The sequence below is a fragment of the Pinus tabuliformis genome, chromosome 7 (genome assembly GCF_031772625.1).
Source record: "Pinus tabuliformis cultivar Carrire ecotype Pingquan chromosome 7, CPIR1, whole genome shotgun sequence".
Lineage (NCBI taxonomy): Eukaryota > Viridiplantae > Streptophyta > Pinopsida > Pinales > Pinaceae > Pinus > Pinus tabuliformis.
Genome location: NC_142293.1, coordinates 87,715,247 through 87,726,698, shown reverse-complemented (window position 1 = coordinate 87,726,698; position 11,452 = coordinate 87,715,247). Strand labels below are relative to the sequence as shown.

Sequence of the window (11,452 nt, the reverse complement as noted above, 5' to 3'; positions counted from 1 at the left end):
ATTTACTCTTTCGATTTGATGGACTTCATGCCCAATCTACATCTCTGAAGCTGCATAACTTCACTCCCTCTTTTCATCTGTACCATAGTCCAAACTAGGTAGTGCCTCTCAGGTACAGTAAAACATGCTTAGTTTCCTTCCAAAATAGTTTGTTTTACCTAATCATAGCTTGGCTTAACTGGTTGATTGCACAACACATATCTGGTGATGTGTTCACAAGATACATGAGTGGACCCACTAGCTGCCGATAAATGGTAGTATCCATTTCACCTAAAGTGGCATTCTCCTTCCTCTAGTTGTTCATTAGAGGTGTCTCCATGGGTTTACAACTCTCCATGTAGAATCTCTATCGTATATCATTTTCATACTTTCCTTGAGAGAAAAACAATTCCCCATCACCTTTCCATACTTCCAACCCAAGAAAGTAGTTCATGAGACCCATGTCCTCCATTTCAAATTCCCTTGCAAGGTCCTCCTTGCAAGATATGATCAAATACTCCTCACTAGTTAAAATAAAACTATCAACATATAAGGCAATAATAAGCAATTTACCTTCTATCAAGATGTGATGAGTTTTACATCCTCTTCAGTTATGGTGAAGCCCAAACTGGTGAGATAACTATCAATCTTGGTGTACCAAGCATGAGGTGCTTGTTTGAGCTTGTAGAATGCTCACTTGAGTCTGCACACATGAGACTCTTGATCAAATGTCTCAAAACCTTTTTTTTACTCTATGTACACCTCCTCCTTAATAACCCCATTGAGAAATGTTAATTTTACACCCATCTGGTCGATATTCCACTGCATTTACATATCCAGACCAAGAATTGATCTAATGGATGAGTACCTTGCTACAAGGGTAAATCTCTCCTCATAGTGAACTCCCTCAACTTGAGAGTACCCGTTGGCCACAAATTTGGCCTTATACTTCTCTATGTTTCCATTCGTTTCCTGCTTCACCTTGAAGATCCATCTCAAACCCACTATTTATTTATATGCTAGTCTTGGGACCTTTTCCAAAACATTGTTCTTTAATGGATTCATATTCCTCCACCATTGCATCAACCCATATAAGTTTCTCTATTTATTCTTCAAAATAGGATGCCTCAATCTCTATAGGCTCAGTCATAAGAGCCATGTAGCTAGTGTACCTCTCAGGTGACCTCCTTTTCTTATGCAAATTTGAAGGATACCCCACATTCTCCTTCACATCCTACACAAGTCAATCAAATTCCTTAGTTATTTTTCTACCTACTCTAAAGGTTTTACTTTAGTGAATGTCTCCACTCTCTGATCCACAATTTGTGGTTTCTCTACAACTTCGTGAGGTTCCTATTTTGGAACTAAAATCTCATCTTTTGGTGGGATATAAAGGTCCCTCTCAAGGGAGCACCACATAGCGGTCGACTAAAGCTTATTCCTTGATTCTTTACATACATGGCAGTAAACAGAAGATCCAAAAATCTTGAAGTGCGACACATCCGAAATCCTCCTCCAGTGTAATCATGGCAAGAATTAGACGAGGACTTTAGTTCTACAAACAAACCATTGTATTGCATGCCTCAAACCACAAATGCAGAGGTAGGCCTTGGTCATGCAACATCACCCTCATTGCTTCCAAAGTGCTACGGTTATTTCTCTCACCCACCCCATTATAATGTGGGTTGTTGTGTGTTTTCAAATCTCATCAAATGCCTTCTTTCAGACATAAATTTTTAAATTCATTCAACACATACTCACCTCCCTTATTTCTCATGAGATCCTTCACCTTTTCTCGAACCTAAACTATTATCAGTTCCACCCTATAATCCTTTCGGATCCATCTTCGGGCACTATCGCGAACGCGCACAGAGGTTACCCGCTGTTGGGCCTCAAAATAGTCCCTATTTTCACTCCATTATTCACCAATACCTTCACATTTTACCTTCATGTCACCTCCATTCCACCTCCACATCATTACATTTACCTCATTATTGGGTTATAACTATGCTTTTCCAAAGTTTATTAATTCTTAACATTTTTAAGTGGATTTATGGCTAAAATTTAGAAAATAATATGCTTATACTTATACCTAACAATTAGAATGAGTTTGTTGACATGTGTAGGTACAAAGGAAGCTTCCAAGGCATCTTTATGTGGTCTTGAATGATCAAATTCGAATTTGATAAGATAAGCCTCATGGAAAAGATCATGATCTCATGGAGAAGATCATGGAACTCATGGAGGAGATCATGGAGGATAGGGTTACGTGTCTAGATGGTTGAGAAATGTATGGAACTAAAGAGAGATTAGTGGATCATCATTATGAGTTTGTTATCTCATCCCATTGTATAAATAGGAGTACCTCCTCCATTCCAAAGGGAGGACTCTTGAAGCATGTATCCAACTTATGATGGAATAGAATAAAGCTTCATTTTACATATATTTCCATTATGTAGTTTTAGGTATAAGTTGCCTTAATGTAGTTTATGGAATAGCTTGTGACTTTGTTCTTAGGAGAATTGAGCTCACTCTAGAAGGATCAAAGGAACATGTTATTTCATATTAGATCTTATTTCATTTAATTGCTTAGATGTTTGAGGATTTTTTTATGATTGATGAATGAGTTTTAAATCTTATCAGCATATGAGAGGACAACCAAGGGTCTAAGTTAGGCTCTTTCTCTATTTGATTTGCATGATAAATGAAACTCATTTTTTTTGCTTTTATGTTTCAAGTATCATATGAGTAGATAACCAAGAGTCTAAGTTAGGCTCTCTCTCCATTTGATTTGTATGATAATTGAAATCCTTTTATGTTTCAAGTCATTTCATTTCTTACGCTTATGAATGAATCTTAGTTTAGTTTGGATTAGTATATGAGGGGACAATCAAGAGAATAAGTTAGTCTTTCTCTCTCTTTGAATCTGAACAACAATTAAAGTTCATTCTCTTGTCTTTATTTCAAGTTTCTGGTTTTATGTAATCAATGATTTCTCTATGATATTGTAGGGAAGGAAAACCAAGACCTCCTTCATTAGGAGCCTCTTCCCTTGCATATTATATTGAATTGTAAATAATTTAGCTAGACATAGAATTAGTTGCCTACTCCTGCATATATATTGCTGGCACCATCACAAGATTACTTCCTGGTTGATAATTTAATGAAAACAATTTAAGAAAATAAATTGCCCAACATTTTGGCGCCGTTGCCGGGGATGGTGCTAAGGGATTAGGCATTAGGAATTTAATTCAGTACTAGTATTTTTCTTTAGACAAAATAATTTGTGAAACCTGGTGACAACAGGATCTTCACAAAGGAGTTTAAGTTTGAGTTTTCTGATGTTTTAGTGTTTAGCTAGTTTTAAATTTCGTCTTTAAAAAAAAAAAAACCCATGCATAAATAAAAACAAATCAAGCGATTAGTATGCTCTCTTCCTGTGCTTCGTGCGATCAGGAAGATCAAAAAATCTATTGATTTTGTTCAAATAAAAATACTCTTGCTGGAGAACTAATTTGCAAAAAGACAATAAAGAATTTTGTGAATGAAAAAAGTCATCTTTAAATTTTTAGATGAAATTTAGTTTTTTTTTTTTTTTTTTTAATTTAAAAAAAAATAAAAATTCCACAAAATAATAATAATATATGTATCATATATATACATATTATTATTAAAATAAATAAATAAAAAAATTAGCTATTTTTTTTTTGTTACCATAAAGGGTACTGGCGGATAAAGCCTCAACAGCTCATGAAGAACCATATTGACGATTTTCAGGTGACCAAGGACCTCGGCATTAGGACCCTCATTGTTACATACGCTTATCACTTCCTTTCTTGCGAGCTCCTGCCATTGTGTGTGCATGGCAAGGAGTATGGCAGTCCATGCGAGTAAAAGGGAGGTTGTCTCATGTCCCACCACGAAGAGGGTCTTGCATTCATCAATCATATCTTGAAAAGACATGCTGACATGCGTCTTCACTTCATCGTTGTTAGTTGCTGCCATCATCAAGCCAAGCAGATCTTTGCCGTAGGGGTTCCTGCCTTTTTCCACCGTTGCATTTCTTTGGCGATCAGTGATTATCTGCCTCAGTGACCTCTGTATTTCCCGGTCTAACCTTCGGCCTTTCAAATTTCCTCTGGTGGGAAAAAACCTGTAACCTGGAATGATGAAGTTACAATAACTTTCGGTAACGAGAATCGCTTGCTCACTCTGTAGATCAAATATGTGTTTTCATTGGAGATAGCTAGAGCTGAAAGCAGTTCTAGCAATGACATCGGCAGTGAGATTCTGGAATTATTCTACGACTTCTATTTCTTGCGTACCAGAAGTGATTGCCTGCTCCCATTTGTTTAATAGAGATGATGTACTCGCCACAACCTCTGGTACCATAGACTTTAGAGCCTCTGCATGGAAAGCAGGACTGATGAGTCTTCTTTGTCTGCACCATTTTTCTCCCTGAGAAGTCGCAAGGCCATCGCCCAGCAGCTGCCTTACGTGGGTTGTCGGCTCTGGTTTCTCGTACTGCTTTGATTTATTGCACAGCATCTCCCTAATCAACTCTGGCTGGGGAATAACAATTCTTGGCACAGGACCGAACCAGTACATGAAATTCTCGTCGTAGGTATTGGTCGAAGAATGAAGCTCTGGAAGAACTCGAGAAAAAATATCATGGGAGAACTCCATGGGAGCTGAGTAGGTTTCCTTCATCATTTGAATGACTTCCGTTGTGTTTCCATACAGCAGTCTGTATGGGGGACCCGAGATACCCTGCGATTCAAAATACTTCTTCATTCGACCAGGCTTCCACCATACTTTTATCACAATTCTCACCAAAGTAAACACAAAGGTGAAAAGCAGAACCAACGACAAGGTGCATGTGAGATCCATCTCCATAGAAATAGCAATTACTAAAGTGTAGAAGTTATTATAGCCAGGTCGAAGAGATAATTATTGAGAATCTTAGCACTCAACAAATTCCAGAAAATCTGCAGAGAAATTGGAGAAATAAGTAGGGTGAGTGTTGTGGGGAAAAATGCCTATGCAGGACGATCCTATACACCTAAGGTGTGACAGTGCCTTAGCAACAAACAGAGACAGCTATTCTAGTATTCTTCCTTTATGAATTAAGAATGAAGAGAGAGATGGATGGACTAACCGGTGTCTTCCGTTTGTCCCTCGATCTGGCTTCTCTTCTCTTAGAGAGTTCCCAACTACTTGCCTTCTCGCTCGCCCAACTTCAAGAGGTTTCTGCAAGATCACAAGAAGAGAACACTACACAAGACATGGATTCATATTCATAACTAGTTCAGGATTAGAAATAAACTAAACATACTAATGTAAACATACATCAAAGATACATCAGTATATAGGAGAAACCAAGATAGCTTTATTGATGAATAACAAGGTTCAGGAAGAGATACAACCCAGAGGGCTCCAATCCAGCATCTCCTTCCCAGCAAATGGAATTCCTATCTTAACCCCCTTCAAAGCATTAAGCACCCAATGATTCCAATCTCAAACCAACAGCAATTCTTTACAATAACAAAATTCCAGCCTCTAGATCTCATGGAGGAGAGATCCATATATAGATGTTTGGAGAGAGGATGAGTCAGCTTGAGATCTGACTAGTGTCCTCTCCCTCTGTCAGTTCTTGATTCCACTTGGAGGTTCTTGCTTCCACTTGGAGATTAGGAACCTCTTACTCATCACGAGTCGAATTCACTGAGGCAAGTGTCATTGAGGAAGATTCTGGAAGCTTCCTGGGTCTTGACACCTCTTGGAATGAACTTGCCATTTGGAAATTCTTGCTCAACGCAGGTAGCCAGTGTTGGCTTTGACATTCAGCGCAGGTAGCCAGTGTTGGCTTTGACATTCAGTGCAGAGAGCTAGTGGAGCCACTGAATTGATCTTGAATTGACTTGTTTTTGAGCAGTTTCTGGTGGAGAACTTCTGTGAATTGTTGTGGTTTGTTAGCCTTGTTCCTCTAGGGGTAGGAACAACATGTTTAGGGACTTTGGATCCCTTAGATTATGGACATTTCATGCTCAATGCTGTAAGGCACAAAAATGTCTATAACAGTTGCCCCCTAAAGTATGAGGCCGTTTATCGGGTGAAATGCTTTATCAGGGGGATCCGAAGTTCATCCAATGCTGGGAGGAGACCTGTAATAAGATACAATACAATACATTATTTTTCATACTACTTTCATGATCTAGCTGAGGCAGGCATTCCCATGCTCAGCTTTATAAATTCATTTTTCTGTACATAGAACAGACAATCGTCTGATGGTAGACTGATAATTTTGATGAAATTATCATCCTTTGAGTAGGATGATTATCTGCTGCAATGATGTACATGTCAATGTCTTTATCTTTCCTGAATATATATCGCAGCCCGGATGGATGAAACTAGATCCGGGGTCTTCAAACTCGTTCGATCTTCACTCTAAGTACAAGTCGATCCATGTGAGGAATGTTCTGAAGTCGAACATGGAAAGACATCGCTTGATTAAACCGTTAACAAGCGCGAGAGGAATCACCGATAATGATAATGACCCTCAAGGTACTGCAGTACAATTCACGTGGTGTGAATAAAGGACTTGGCGTCGAACACCACGCAAAATATTTCGGTCGAAGGTCATTGATGTATACCTGTCGCCGAAAGTGAGAAACTTGCCATTGAGGCATGCAAGCTTCAAAGTACTGAAGGGGTTGTTCCTAGATCTCCGAGGGGTTGGTCGACAAGAAGCGATCCGTCAAAGGAGGGCCTTAATGAATCCCACATCAATGACACGGAACGGAGCTAATGATTTTGATGGAGGTGAAAACGATCTGTGACATATGATTCAGGGTGGCGGTCATGAAAGGATGAAGGATAATGTATGGCAGTGGATGGGACACGTTTGACTTTTCTGAACGACTTCTCTTGAACATGTGGCGACACTGATGCGATGGATCGGTAGCATTACCCCAAATGTGGATGGTATGGCGAGACCATGGTGATGTGACCGGTGAATGAAACAACCCAACCCGATTGTGGTACGGAGGAAAAGTGTCATGTTCAAGAGCGACTTGCTACCATCAAAGTTTTCTTGAGTTTCTCCCAATTTTTCCCCAGTCATTGCTGACCAGTAACTCTTTATTTTTGTCAAGCTTGAGGAGGATAACATATGCTTGTTCTATAACCTGCCCTTTGGGCAAGCCCATCGCTATGTTTTAACGAGCCTAGCGATAGTGAAACTCGTTCTCGTCTAAAGACAAGTTTGTCGCTATTTAATGATTTTAACGAGTCTAACGACAAGGATAACTCGGTCCTTTTCATTTTTAGAGAGTCTGAAAAGGTACATAAAGTTAACTCCAGAAGTCCTTTTTCGTCATCTAATCCATTAAGTCTGAAAAAGTATAAAACAATACAGAAGGGATGAGTTTTCGATAGTTTTAACGAGCCGAACAAAACAAGCGCTCGATCTTTTTGTGCAATAATCCCTCAGGTCCAAAAAGATTAAAATCTAGAGGAGGGATAGCACTTCCTGTCCCTTTAACGAGCTGGAAGGCCAAAACTCAGCAATCTTTTCATATTTTACGAGTCAGATGAAAAGAGCTTAAAGAAGACTCATCTTTTGAGGAACGAGTGATGAAACAGGTTAGCAGCTGATTCCAGGTACAGGTTGGAATTTTCCAAGCACGACAGTGTCACAAGGATGGCTAGTGAAATCACTCTTCGCAGCTGTTCCTCAAAATGGGTAAACAAACATATGGAGGTGAACGATCGGCCAATGGAAAGGTGGAGGTGACGGTGCAAACACGACCAAGGCTTTAATGGCTGATGATATTACATTCACTGTGGTTATTTACCGGGATAGTTCATTTTTTAACGAGCTTAAACGCGGGTGGAAACATTTGCTCGATCTTATGTTTATTTTTTAACGAGCATGAACTATGCGCTAAAACTGCTCGGATCTTGCGTTTATTTTTTAACGAGCATGAACTGTGTGCTAAAACTGCTCGATTACCCAGTCATATGATAAGAGTGTCTCATCAAGATTCTATTTTTTATGGAGCTTCATCTCGCTAAGCTTTGCTCCGGATCCTTTCGTTATGCAAGTTCGGAAATGACTAATCCTACGAGTTTAAAGGGTTAGACCTACAGGTTTAAAGGGAGGACCTAAAAATTTAAAAAATAAATAGCCGCCCCTTTCTTGCACTCCAAAAGGTTTGCATGCCCCCAGGCATAGAGTACGATTTCAAGGTTACCCCTCAATTTGCAGATAAAACATTTGTTTTACCAGGAGAGGCCTACCTCTTTCAGGCTTCCCAAAGATTGTTCTGTTATTCTTTCAACAAAACACTTCTTCGGCGATATCTACCGAAATAGACAAAGGTGAGTAACAACGAGTGCAAACCACATAACTTTGACAAGAGAATCTTATTCCAGAACAACCCCTCTTCCAACCACGGACGGGGTACGGACTAGTCATATTCTCCCGCGGAAACCTACCCTATACCCAAAGTTTTCCCGCCGAAGCAGACCAGGACGCATGCCCCCTGGGTTCCAGTCATATCCTCCCAGATTACTCGCGCTCATCAGGAGGACGGACCCCGGGTTGAGACATTTCTTGCATGAAGAGACCATTTAGGGATGGTATATGACTATTTGCGATGCGTGATCCGGGAAATGAAAGTTGGTCCACGAGCTTGACCACTCTTCCTTCATGCGGAAAACACATTACTCTAAAGAGTGAGGAGACGATGGCTCCCATGCAATATATATAGTCTCGTCCAAGGAGTAGGTTATAATCCAAGGGTCCTTGAACGACCATCACGTTCATTTGAACGGTCTTCCCTTTCAATGTTATAGGCATATTGGGGAGGATCCCTAAAGGTCGACTGGTTCCTTTATCAAAGCCTGATAGATTTCTCATTTCAGGCAAAAGTGCTGGCGAACCAAGCGCTTTCCAAGCAATAGAGGAAAGGATACTCACAGATGCCCCCTCATCAATGATAGTGCCAGCCATTACCATTCTGTATATTTGAACGATAATTCTGAATGGTATGCTTGCTGGCAACCAGGGTCTGCCTAGTTGGTTCCAGTCGAAGGACACAACCAGGTTGCTTGGTGGTGGGACCGAATAGACGGTCGGGTATGACTCTGACGAAGTTCCTTCCTGCGATAAAGGAATGGGCAAATTGCCCCCTTGTTTGTCGGAGTCTGTGTTGACGAAGAGAATTTGGACGGTGTCGTCTTTATTCTCCTCTGTGATGGCATCATTTGAAGACAGAGCCTCTGAAGGAAAAACCGGGTCAACTGCCGCCTCAACCTTTTGACTTTCGTCAGGTATGGATTCAGATGGTTCATCTTCAATGATGGGTGCTTCGGCTGACTACCTGGGCGGGCCAACCGGGTTCTCAACTAGTGAAGGACTTGACAGGAGTTTTTGATATCGAGGAGGAAGTTGCGCTCGTAAGATCGGGCGATCTTCCAAAACTCTTTTAGCCTCGTCTAAGAAGGGACAACGGTGGATGGCGTGATCGCCTTCACACAGTTTGCAGGGAAATCTAGCTTTCCCTCTCTGTCCTGTGGCTTCACTTTCACTAGTTGACGGTGAGTAGTCAACATGGCTATCAGAGGTTGATGCCACCGAATTGTGCAAACGGGGAGACCAGTCCCTTAGTATCCGAGGGATGCAGGGACAATCTCTATGGAAGTGGTCTCCCTTGCATATGACACATGGCGATTTAGGCCTAGTCAGTGTTGTGTGTGGATTTTTGTCAGACGACACTTGTTTGCCCCCAGTCGCTTTTGGCTCCTTCTTCTTCTTCTCTTTCTTCTTCTTTTCCTTCTTCTCCTTAGGAACTTGGTTTTCTGTTTTACCAGTTCCGTCAAGCGAAGAGGAAGGAGGAGAGGAAGAATTAGATGAAGTAGAAGGCTGGTGGGCAACTCTGGTCTGGTCTAACTGTTGACTCGACTGTTCAGGAATGGTGGTGTTCTGAACGACATTGGTTGAAAAGAGCCAGACCGGCAGGCCAATTGTCAGTACTGGAAGCGACAATGTGGCCATATGGGGCGCACCAACATCTCCCCAAGAGGAGAAGGGACTAGGATTTCCACCAAGGGGAATTCCTTGGTTGGTGTGCTCCATTTTTTCAACCTAAAGATCAACGCAGGAATAAAGGGTGATTGTTCCGTTTAAAATAAATTTTAACGACGCTTTAGACACAACTTGCTTTTTCAATTTTAAAGAGTCGAGAAAAAGCTAAAGATGACTCTAGTCTCCTTCGATGTTTTAACGAGCCCGAAGTGACAAATGCTCGGATGGACTTTTTCCGTTATAGAGTCTGAAAAAGGCCAAAAGGAACTGCTCTCGAGTTCTAGGCAGAGGGTGTGCCAAACGTTTCGCAAAACCGCAGAATACTTTTTAAGGTACGGGCGGTCGATCTTCCTGAATGCTGTGTTCAGTGCATTGCGATCAGTAGGGCGGCTGACACGGCTTCCTAAGGATAAAGGTTTTATGCCTATAGGGGTCTACCAATATATACACGACGGTACGTGGGAGCACAATCCGTACTGGCGCTATCGTCCTTCAGGAGGAATCACCCACCATCAACGAGATCGACAGTCACCAGGCTTTACGACGCCGTAACACGTCTCTAGCCTAGACCTCTATGTTGTGCGTTATGTTGCAAAGCGTTGTTAAGTTCATTCAATTTATTTTAGGTTGATCTTTTTAGAAGTTTGCCTTTTGAGGTTCACCACGAGATGTATGATACAATTCCTAAATGCAGTCTAAAGATGATAAGCAAGCTTTATATCTTTTCAACTTTGAAAATCCTATCTACTATGGGAAAAGAAAGACACCATCTTTTCTCAAAGAGAAATCAGCACACTCTAATGCACTTTTCCTAAATCAAACATGCAAACTATCAAGATGCAAATGCACAATGCAGGTGTTTGTTTTCCGCTTTCTTAGTATTGATACCTACAAAGAAAGCTTTTTGTACAACTTTGAATTTGCTTTTAAATGAAAAATACAAACAAGTTTACTTTTTTCGAAATCAGAAAGGGTAGAAGAGATTACAACACTTAACGATTTTCGAAATGAACACTTGTTTCGACACTTAAAAGAGACAAACTCAAACCAATAAGCAAGAGTAAATGTATAATCAACTGCAAACAGCCAATGAACTCTCTCCTAAGATCACAATCAACAGATCTGAATCAAGGGCCACAGGATGACTATTTCACTCTTGCAAAGGAAAACTGTAAATGACACCACAAACACATAAAAACACTCACAGTCTTTTTGTACAAAAGGAGGCAGAATTTAAGCAGAGAAAAGGAGTTATCAGACTGGTACATATGCTGGTTACAGGCTGCAAAAATCAGAGATCAAAACAAGGCAAAACAGAGCAGAGAACCCCAGCTTCACAAGGCCAAACTGGTTCAGCGCAACCTCAACACAGGGGTTTTGACA

General features: G+C 40.7%; 1 pseudogene; it reads right to left on the bottom strand.

Annotated features, from left to right (window-relative positions):
• Positions 1 to 3,675: 3,675 nt before the first annotated feature.
• LOC149245385 (cytochrome P450 734A1 pseudogene) lies at positions 3,676 to 4,875 on the bottom strand (annotated as a pseudogene).
• Positions 4,876 to 11,452: the final 6,577 nt, after the last annotated feature.